We start from the raw sequence: 10,868 nt of genomic DNA on the forward strand, positions 1-10,868 counted from the left end.
ACACGCAATCCATTACCATTGGTAAAACGCCAATTCCTATAACTAAAGAGGACGTGCAATATATATTTGGCATTCCGATAGAAGGGGAGGATATAGAGCCACATCTAGAAATGCAAACCGACACAGAATTGTTTACCGCCTATGCAAACAATAGGCAAATTTTGATTTCTGACCTTGAAACGATGATCCGAGCTTCCAAAGCCCCATATGGCGATTTCCTGAGACGGTTCTTTCTGTACGCAATTGGTACTGTTCTAGCACCAACAGAACAACATTATGTGGACTCAATATTTCTCAACCTTGTTACAGATCTTGAAAACCTTCGGAAATTTAACTGGGGATGTTTCACACTTAATCACTTATTCAAGTCCGTTCACAAGTTTAGAAATCGAGATCACGTAAATCTACATGGAAATCTAATCCTGCTCCAGGTTAGTGCTAGATCACTACTTAATATCCTTTAATTATTGTTCTGTTGCATATCTGTATGGTGATGAACTAATTTATTATGTAGTATTGGACTGGGAGCACGTGCGTAGTGGCCGATTAATGTATTATTCTAGACCCCCTCCATTGATCGCATGATGGGATGAAATGATGGCTACTTTAAGAAGCGATGCTTACGAGAAAGGAGGTCTTCATAACGGGCTGGTACCTATCTACAATTGAACTTTCTATATCTGATTTTTTATTTGGTACTAATGGTTCATTATATTTTATAAAAAAAGGCTATCCTGGAAATTTGTGCTCCTTAACGACCGTCCGAGAATTCAAATAATTTTCCAAGAAAAATTGATTAACATGTGCATCAACATGATTCGTATCGAGCACCATCACAAGGACAACAATTTAGTAGCCAGCAAGTATGTACTCCAAAGACTATTGTTTTCGCAATATCACAAATAGGTGTCATGGAACCTCATTCATTTAGCTATTGTTATCAACGGGGTTGTATTTTGTTTACATAGATTGACATGGTAATTGAAGCCATGAATGCACGCATTGCTGATCATGAAAATAAGGTAGGCAAGAAGTTAATGGAAATTGAGCACAGATTTGATGTCAAATACCAGGCGCTAGGTGAAGAGTTGATCGACATGAAGACTAAATTTGGCACTAATCCTAGGTTGTCGAAGGCCGAGGATGAAATTAAAGACTTAAGGAGGGAACTCCGTGTATGTCATACTGTGCATTTTGTATTTTGTATGAATATGTTCCTTGATGTTCATTATTGTTTGCATTGTTATAGGAAATAAAATACGAATTTACAAGCAACCGACAAATAGTGTCACAGAAAGGAGGCGTGCAGGTGATCAATATGGCCGAACACGTTAATATCTGAAAGTAACAAACTAATGATGAACTACCTTTGTTCATTGTAGGATCAAGTCAATGTGTGCAATTCATCCCTGACAAGAACTCCTAGGGCTAGCCAATTCACGGCAGGGACTTCGAGTACACCAAGTGCAAGACATGTGACGGAAAACAACGAGGAACCACAATTAACTTCGATGAAGCCTGTCTTTGGTAATGATTACAAGTTCACGGATGAGGACATAGAGACAGCCGTTTACATCCGCGGAACATACGACCCTGTTGAAATAGCTAGAATCGGAGACATTACCCTCACAGCAGAAAATCTGAAGCGAAATTTGGAGGACAAATACATTTATGGTGATGTAAGCCCATTATACTCTATTCTACATCATTACTGCAACAACAGTCTTTATTATTGTATGATTGAAAATTTGGCAGGTTATTATGGCATATGCTCGCATTAGCCAAATTGAGAATGATACTACCTCAATCATATCCCCTCAAGAAACCGAAAAGCTGTTACAAATGAAGGGGGTGGTTCCTGTTGGACGTGCACCCTCATGGTTAGCTCGTGTAGCAGAAAAATTTGTAGGGCGCCGAAAGGTACACGTTTTCCTCACTTTCATAGTTTATGTACACACTGTACACGAGAAATTTCGGTTCTCAACCCAACCCAAATTTTACTGCAGGTGCATGTCCCACTGAATGTACACCAAAACCATTGGATGGTAATAATGTTTAATTTTGACAAAAAAGAAATTCAGACTCTGAACTCCATGAATTATCATTGCGACAAGGCCAAGGAAGATTCTCTTGTAAGTGTTCTCTTGCTGCCTCTTTTGATCCGCATGGCACATGAGCTCCAAAAGTACCATAACCCTATGTATAACTCGTCGTACCCTAGGTGGACTCGATTCAGTGCTGCATCGATGAAGCTGTCAAGAATGGGTTGATATCATTAGCTAAGAACATCAATTTTGCCGAATGGACAAAAAAACGCTATGAGAACATACCACAACAGACCGGTGGGTACGCATGGCCTCATAAATTATTATTTGCCTACACGAATAAGATTACTGATCTTTAACTAAACATCGTAGGACTTCCTGTGCGGTTTGGACACGGCAGTACATGTTGTCATGGAACGGGGATGAAATGACCGATATTTTGAACCAGGTAATTGAATGCCTAGTTTAAATTTGTACTTTGTTTAGCTTGAAAGCTATGCTGACGTAAGTGTCGGTTATCAAATATAGGCAAGGATAGATATTTTCAGGTGGAAAATACGTACAGCCTTACTGCATTCAAATTGCAATGCGCTTCGTCTCGAATCATATAAGTTCCCCATAACGGTTAGCGCTACATCAAGAATATATCATTTATTTCATAAGTCTCATGATTAGAACTAACGCAACACTCTCTCTTATACAGAAGGAGGTGTACGATGCCCAGCAAGCAGTTCTACCTGATGGTTCAGAAGACGATGTACAATTAGTCAACAATCCTGATGGTTCCAACGAACCCGACACATCCAACTCCCAGAAGGATACTGGTGCACCCAACTCCCCCAAAAGTGGTGCACCCAACTCCCCGAAAAGGAAGAGAGCACGTGGACACCCTAGAAAGCTAGTCGATCCCGACGAAGCAGCAAAAACAAAGAGTCTTAAAGAACTGAAACTTAAATTTGACAGCAAGACCATAGCCAAGCAAGTGTCTTCGTTACCATCACGGTCACGCAGAGAGCATAAACCAGCACCAGCTTTATTGAGCCCATTCAAACACAAATAGGTAGCATCAATTGATCATCAATTGATACATGCTCATGCTCTACTTTTAGCATCATTCTGATACACGTTTAGTTCTTATCAGAAAGTGGAAATAGGTACTTTTGGCAATCATGAGCATCCTCTACTTATTGCAATATCTAATGCATCATCAGTACAAAGCTTTACTTGGCAATAGGTGGAATAGGGTGGTGAGGTGGTGAGGAAGGAAGAGAGGGTGGTTAGGCTCGGGAGAGGACGAGGGTTTTCTACCCGATTCGGGAGAGGGTGGTTTGCCATCAATTGCTATCGGTCTCACAAGTGGGTCCCCTTGTCATCCACACAACCGCGCCACTACATGTACCACATTTTTCTTTCTCCCCATCTCGACCACTCCACATCTTTCTTTCTCCCCTTCTCGACCAGCGCCGCCGCCGCCGTCATCTCCCAACGACCCCTCTCTTCGCTGCCGGTGCGCGACCGCCGCCAACTCCGGCAAGTACGTGAAATCTTCCCTCTTCTTCCCTTCCCCAACCGCGTCTCCCTACGGAGGCGGATCTGAGCGGATTGGTTTGGACTGAAACTTAGTTTTTGGATTGGATCTTGATTTGGTTTCTATGGTCTGAGACCAAATCAATCAATTAGTTTGAGCCGCCAGTACCACCACCTACTGCTTCAAATCCAAGAGCTGCTGTTGCCGGCCGGAGCTCGTCGGCTCTCTCGAGCTTTGACGCCATGTCTGATCTAGATTCATGACGTGCCCTCGCATATGGCTTTGTCCACGGTTTGAACCATTGGATTCAATCCAAAAGTTGAAAACGGTTTGGACTGGGTTGGATGACGAGCATGTATTGTTCGGTTTGGTTTAGGTTCTAAATGAAAATATCTGGATTGGTTTGGTTTTGATGTGTGCCATGGATTGGATTGGTTTTAGTTTGGATGCCGAACTATTCTCAGGTTTAGATGAGACAGGCATTGCCATTATCATTGGTATTGCTTTATTACATAGATGATAGAAAATAGATTGATTGGCCATTGCCAGTATAGGTTATCACTATGATTTATTATATGTATGATCTTTGTATTGTACTATGTACAATTCAACTTAGAGTTCAATATGTTCTGTGTAGAATGGAGGAAGCACAATGTGGACGCTACAACTCACGGTGCCGGACCAGCCTTTCTACTGCCACACTGTTCGGCATCTACTTCCAGCCTTCTTTTGTTGTTGCAGCGGTATCAAATTATATGAACCTTCTGATAGTACATTCTTTTTATTTTTTTTGCTATTTTCACTAATGTATTGTGTCTGTTATTTGTTTTTATCTTACACAGATCGTACCATGCAATGTGAGATTGGCATTCAATGAGCTCGTCGGAGACACCGTGACCTTCGATGCTCTTGGGGGCTCATACACTATGCAGGTCGAGAAGGGGCGAAAGATAACCCATATAGGAGGAGATGATTGGGATCGTTTCATTGCCCGCATGCATCTTAGTGGGGGTGAATTAATCAGCTTCTCCTTCAGAGGAGATAGGCCCAGGATTTCTGTTATCTATCTAAATTTGATTCCGGATAGTGAGGATGAAGTTCATGAGGATGAAGATGGTGCTGATTCAGATGATGACGATTCATATGATGATGAGAACCCACTTGTTGAATACCTGTATGCCCAAGGACTCAGACTGGGCGACGAGGAAACCGGCAACCTCTAGGACATGCTTCCGCTACGTGAAGACTACCTAGGGAAGCCATTCGTGACCCGCCTCACAAGGACGAATGTTAAACGGCATATCATGGTATGTTACTTAGTGTGGTAATTACATGATATGCATGCTTAGTTAGTGTAGTAGTTCATATGATATGCATGTTGTAGTACTGTGATGAGAGGCCTAGTTTAGAATTGATTTAGTGAAGAATTTTATGACATGCATGTAGTGTAGTAATATGCGATGATATGCTTAGTGTACGCAGTAATCTAATGATATGCCTAATTACTGTAGTAATTTGATGCTTGGCGTATAGTGTAGTGATGTGATGATATATATGCTCAGTGTTGAATCCAATGATATATGTGTCTTGAAGTGTATGCTTTGTTGATAATTGCACGTGACATGATCATATATCATGTCAACTGTTTTCAGAAATTACCTAAGAGGTTACTTGATAGCTGTGGCATCGACCCGGACGAAGAAGGCATGGCTGCTGGACTATGCCTTACCAGAACGGGCTCCATCACCAGCTGTGCCTATGCAGTGGACACGGACAGTCGCACTGTCTTGAGCAGGGCAGGGTGGAAGAAGTTCCTTCGTGCCAAGAATCTTCGGGTAGGACAGGCCATCCTACTCACTGTTGCGAACACCCGTCGCCATGACTTGAGGATGATCACCATCCACCTCATTTAGAATTGGGGTGGGCCATGTATCAATGTGAAACGAACTTGTTGTGTTAGCACTTGTTTGCGAGTACTTGTCATGTATTACCGTACCTATATCTACTCATATCTAGGTACTATTGCTTGTGATGGATTGCAACTATTATTAATTGGTAACTAATGCTCTACTAGCTATGATTATTCCACTGTGTGATGTTTTATAGGCTGTAGTGTGACATGGTAACTGTTATACATGGTAACTGTTATATATGTTTGCTGAAGCTTCCGAAGAAATTTACATACATTTTCTGAAATTCGAGAACATTTTTTTAATTTGTGATTTTTTTAGATTTGAACTTTAAAAAAAATGGGCGAACACTTTTGAATTATATTTTTTCATCAACTTCAAAAAATATTCGTATTATTAAGAAATTGCGAATTTTTTTAAAATTCACGCTTTCTTAAGAAAAACATAAACATATTTTGAATTCAGGAACAATTTTTTAAACGATGAACTGTTCTTGAAATCAGGAAAATTTTCCAAATTCAGAAATATATTTTTGAAATTGTGAACATTTTTAAAATTTCCTAATATCTTTTACGAATTCATGAACATTTTTAAAAAATTCATACATTTTTCAAAATATTTTGAACATTTACTAAAAATTCATGAACATTTTTTTAACATATGAACACTTTCTGAAATCACGAACATTTTTTGAATCTGTGAGATTTATCATGTCCTGAACATTTTTTTAAGCCATGAACAACTTTAATGCGAACATTTTTTCGCAATTTGCAACTTTGTAGAAATCCTGAATTACTTTCAAAAGGAAAAATAGAAAACAGAAAAAATAAAAAGGAAAAACGAAAGGGGCTTCCCGCCCCTCACATGGGCTGGCCTTAAGGGCGCACGAGGGAGGGCGGGTGCACGCTTCCTTGGTTTCGGGCGTGTTGGTCGTCATATAGGATCGTATGCCCGGCCGTATACGTATTTGTTTGTATACGGCGGCCTTTCGTGCACGCGTGAAGCCGCCCGCGCGTGGGGCAACATGTGTCACGGGTAGTTGCCAAAACTGTCCCATCATATAAATGTGGACGGCAACCACCTCCGGCCGCATCGCCCACCATTTCCCCCCGCCGCATCGTCTCCCTCTCTCCACACCCACTCCCCAAAACCCTCTCCTCTCCAACCTCCTCGTCTCCCTCACCGCATCCTCTCCATCGCCATGGCGAACGCAAGAGGCAAGCGCCCCGATTGGGGCGCAGATCTGGTGGAGCAGGCGCGGCAGGTCGCTGCGGGCACCTTTGTGAGGGGGCATGCCGGCGTCAAGCGCGGTGCTCCCTTTGCTGGAGATCTGGAGAAGGCGGGGCCGGGCCGCAACGGCGCGGTCCAGCCAGATGCGCCCGCTCTGGCGATCTCCGGCGAGGCGCAGAAGGTGGAGGCGGGCTCTGGCGAGGCGCAGAAGGTGGGGGCGGGCTCTGACGAGGGGCACGAGGTGGAGAAGGTGGAGAAGGTGGAGGCCGGCTTCGGCGAGGAGGAGGCGGAGCAGAAGGTATCTGCTTATCACTTTTAGTTGGTAATTTTTAGATTGTAGTGTTTTTGGCCAGAACTTTGTTTGGTTAGATTTGTTGGAGGTAGGGTTTTCTCTGCATTATGGTTTTTCTGTATTTGATTCGTGCAACAATGGTGGACCACATATGATTATTAGATTAGGTTAGAAGTAGCCGTATTGAGGGATGGGATTTTTTCAGATGCTTATTGGATTAGTAGTGGAATTTTTGCAATTCTTTAGGTGTTTGGCTTGAGGATTAGATGATGGATTAGTCAAATATATACTTCTCTATTGGTTTGGGTTAGTTGTGGAATTTTGTTGTTGCTTTCAGAGATATTGACATCATTGAACATCCTCTGCAATGCCGTTGCTTCAGAGATAAAAGCATCTTGGAGTTTTTTCAGATGCTTATTAGATTAGTAGTTGAATTTTTGCTTGTTAGATTTTAATTAGTATGAGGTTGAATACTTTATTTAAGGGGGAATTTAAGATCAGATAGATGTCATATGATTATTAGATCTGCAGTTCAATGCTGCTAACATTTATGATTATTTGATTTGATCTGTGGTTCAATGATACTGGATGGAAACATATTTGATTTGGAATGCATTAATTTTGATGTGCCAATGAATTGATTTAGATGACACAAGATTCATCTATAATTTGTTGTTGTTTAGGTAAGTAATGAAATTTTAGATGTTTGTTGGAGATGTATGCATTTATAGTTGAAGTTGTACCTAATTAACTACTGCATTATGTTAATATGTGTAGGAGCTTTGCTGCATTATCCCAAAAACAGTAATCTGTGCATATTGAAATTTGTAGTTGGCTTCTGTAATTAGTATATACTATGTAAAGTGTGAAGTAAACATTCCAAGGCAGGATCCTAGCAACAAAATATACTATATGTTTCCATTAAGTAGTGTGTGTGTGGGGGGGGGATTCCCTCAAAAGAAAAGTGTTGGGTAAATTCAGGGAATGTCAAGAATCCAGCTTGCATTTTCATTAGCATTTATGAAGGAAATCATTTGTCTTTTGATTGATTGCTTAGATTCTTTATTTATAAGGAAAGCATTTGGTCACTTGCAACATACCAATGTGGTTCACATTCACAATTTTGTTTGTAATGGCATTCTGTTAACTGCAATTCAATTCATTGTAATTGATGTGCTTGTTTGACAATATAGCAGGAGGAGGAGGATCTTGTGGGCAACAAGAGAAAGTGGGACAAGACTGGGTTCTACCCATATGACTCTGATGAAGATGAGCCGTACGAGGTAAGGCCTAGTTGAAATGTTATTTGTGGATTGAGTTAGTACTACGTGTTTATAGTTTTTTGAATGCATAATGTATTAATGTCAGTCATTAATGTGTGCAGTATGAATCTGGAGATGATGTGGACGAGGGCAACGTCGAGTCCTTTAAAGAGAAGGAGGTGCAGAAGATCAGGGCCCAAGGATCTGCCATGTACTACAACTGGAGGAAGGACAAGTACAGGTGCCCCTACTGCAGCAAGCCCAAGCCCAGGTCTAGGTTGCAGGAGCATCTGATGGAGCATTGTCGGGCTACATCCATCAGCAGTCATGACTACAAGATCGGGGCTCAGCATTCTGCCCTCCACAAGGTCCTGAATAACCCTAACCTCTAGTCGTACATCATGCTGATCATCAGAAGCTGGAAGCCGTACTCATCATCACTATATTTGATGATGTTTTACTTTTGGAAAGCCGCATCTGGGTCTGAACTGGTTGGAAACTACCTCTATTAACGTAATGTAATGTAATGTATTGTGTGTGTGAACTGGATCTGTGGTGAACTTCCTGATACATGTGGTGGTAACTTAGAATGGTATCTATATGTGTGGCCTTAACTTTATTGGTGGTGAATGCTTCCTAAATGTTTAGTTGTTGTTTCGATGGTGCAATTATCACAAATGGCGCTTCAGTGTTGCTTCAGACACGCTAACTGTTCTATATGGTAGTGGCGCTTCAGTGTTGCGCCAGGTTGTAGTATGAAATGCTAACTGTTCTATATGGTAGTGGCTGGTCTCTAATTGGACCGACATGTTGAACTAGTATCAATGGTAGAGGCGTTTAGTTGTGTGCCACATCCAACAGTTCACGTAATTAATTATCCAAAGATTAAGGTATCAAACCCTTGGTCATACAAAGCAACATTTCGTTCCTAAAAATTAAGGTACTTCCACATTCAAACTAACCAATAATACAAATTCGAAGGAACTACTTAATACATTAACAGCACATAGGAGGGAAGTAGCCTGGTCCAACAGCTTGAGAAAGGACGAACAAAAGCTGAAAGAAGAAGGATCAGCCGGTAGCAGCACCATCAGCCTCCCAGCCTCACAACTTCAGCCAGCCTGGTGAACTCCAGGTTTTTTCCTGCAAAACACACATGGGATGCTGGAGGCAAGAAAATAAATTTGCCAGGAATCTAATCACACGGAATGCTAGTACAAATGATGGAGAACAAAACATCCAACATGAGCAAATTCATAGGAAGTTCTAGATCCATGGATACCATCAAGAAAAAAAATGTTCAGTTTTAATTCTGACACAAGACTTAGTGAAAACATGCATATTCATATCAGCAACATTGATATGGCATCTTTGCAAGCTTGGGTCAGTGACTTGTCTTGTGTTTCATGGCATGACAACAATTTTAACAATAAATTGACATGAAATTGACCCAAACTCATGTACAATGTTAGGCCATATAATGCATGGATTAATTCACAAATAAATGACAAAATGCCAACTATGTATAGAATTTGCAGTACTGAAATATTTCAGTGTGTACCGGTGTGTACTGAAACTGCAGTACTGAAATAATTCAGTGTGCATCAGTGTGTACTGAAATTGTAGTAATGAAATATTTCAGTGTCTACCACTACAACATTGTACCGAAATATTTCAGTGCCTACCGGTGTGTACCAAAATATTTCAGTGTCCACCACTACAACATTGCAAATTTTGCCTAGGGCAGTACCGAAATATTTCAGTGCCTACCGGTGTGTACCAAAATATTTCAGTGTCCACCACTACAACATTGCAAATTTTGCCTAGGGCAGTACCGAAATATTTCAGTGCCTACCGGTGTGTACCAAAATATTTCAGTGTCTACCACTAGAACATTACTAATTAGTCCTAGGGTTCATATGATGCCTAGGGTTCACATACATCATAATCCATCCTCCAAATCCATGTACTCAAATATTCATGCAATTCATTGAGATTAAAATGCCATATAGCATTCCCTCTTTGAGCTATTACGATCAGTATCACCACGATGTAAGCACGAGCAGTAGGAAGATGAGGAGTGGGGAAGCTTACTCTAAACATATCTACCGCCACCGTTCACACGAGGAGAGCGGCGAGGGAAGCGTGGAGAACGGCGGGGAAGCGAGGTCGCGACCACTGTCCTCCTCATCTTGCTCTTCGGAGTCTCTGGTGACTCGGTTGGAGGCTGCACAATCTGCAACAGCATCTCGTGCACGGTGGGTTCCTGATCCAGTGGATGCTCTACCCTGGATCTGAACGCCCACCACCTCCGCCTGGTCTACTTGCTGGACGAATTGGCCTGCTCCATCGCCCACAGGAGGATCTCGTCTTGTGAATCGGTTGTGCGGGCGGGGGGCAAAGCTTTGCCCTCTCCCTCTTCGTCAAATTCTTGAAAGTGGCCATTGCCGTCCAGCTCATCTGCCTTGTGTTGTCAAACCAAGAATGGATCTCCCTCAACCTGGCCAACTTGACCTGGTCGCCGCTGGCGATCTGCACGAAGTTGGTGTTCTCGCCGCCGGCCATCAGCTCGATCTGCCGATTCTTGCTTCGATGGAAGAG

The sequence above is a fragment of the Triticum dicoccoides genome, chromosome 3B (assembly GCF_002162155.2).
Source record: "Triticum dicoccoides isolate Atlit2015 ecotype Zavitan chromosome 3B, WEW_v2.0, whole genome shotgun sequence".
NCBI lineage: Eukaryota > Viridiplantae > Streptophyta > Magnoliopsida > Poales > Poaceae > Triticum > Triticum dicoccoides.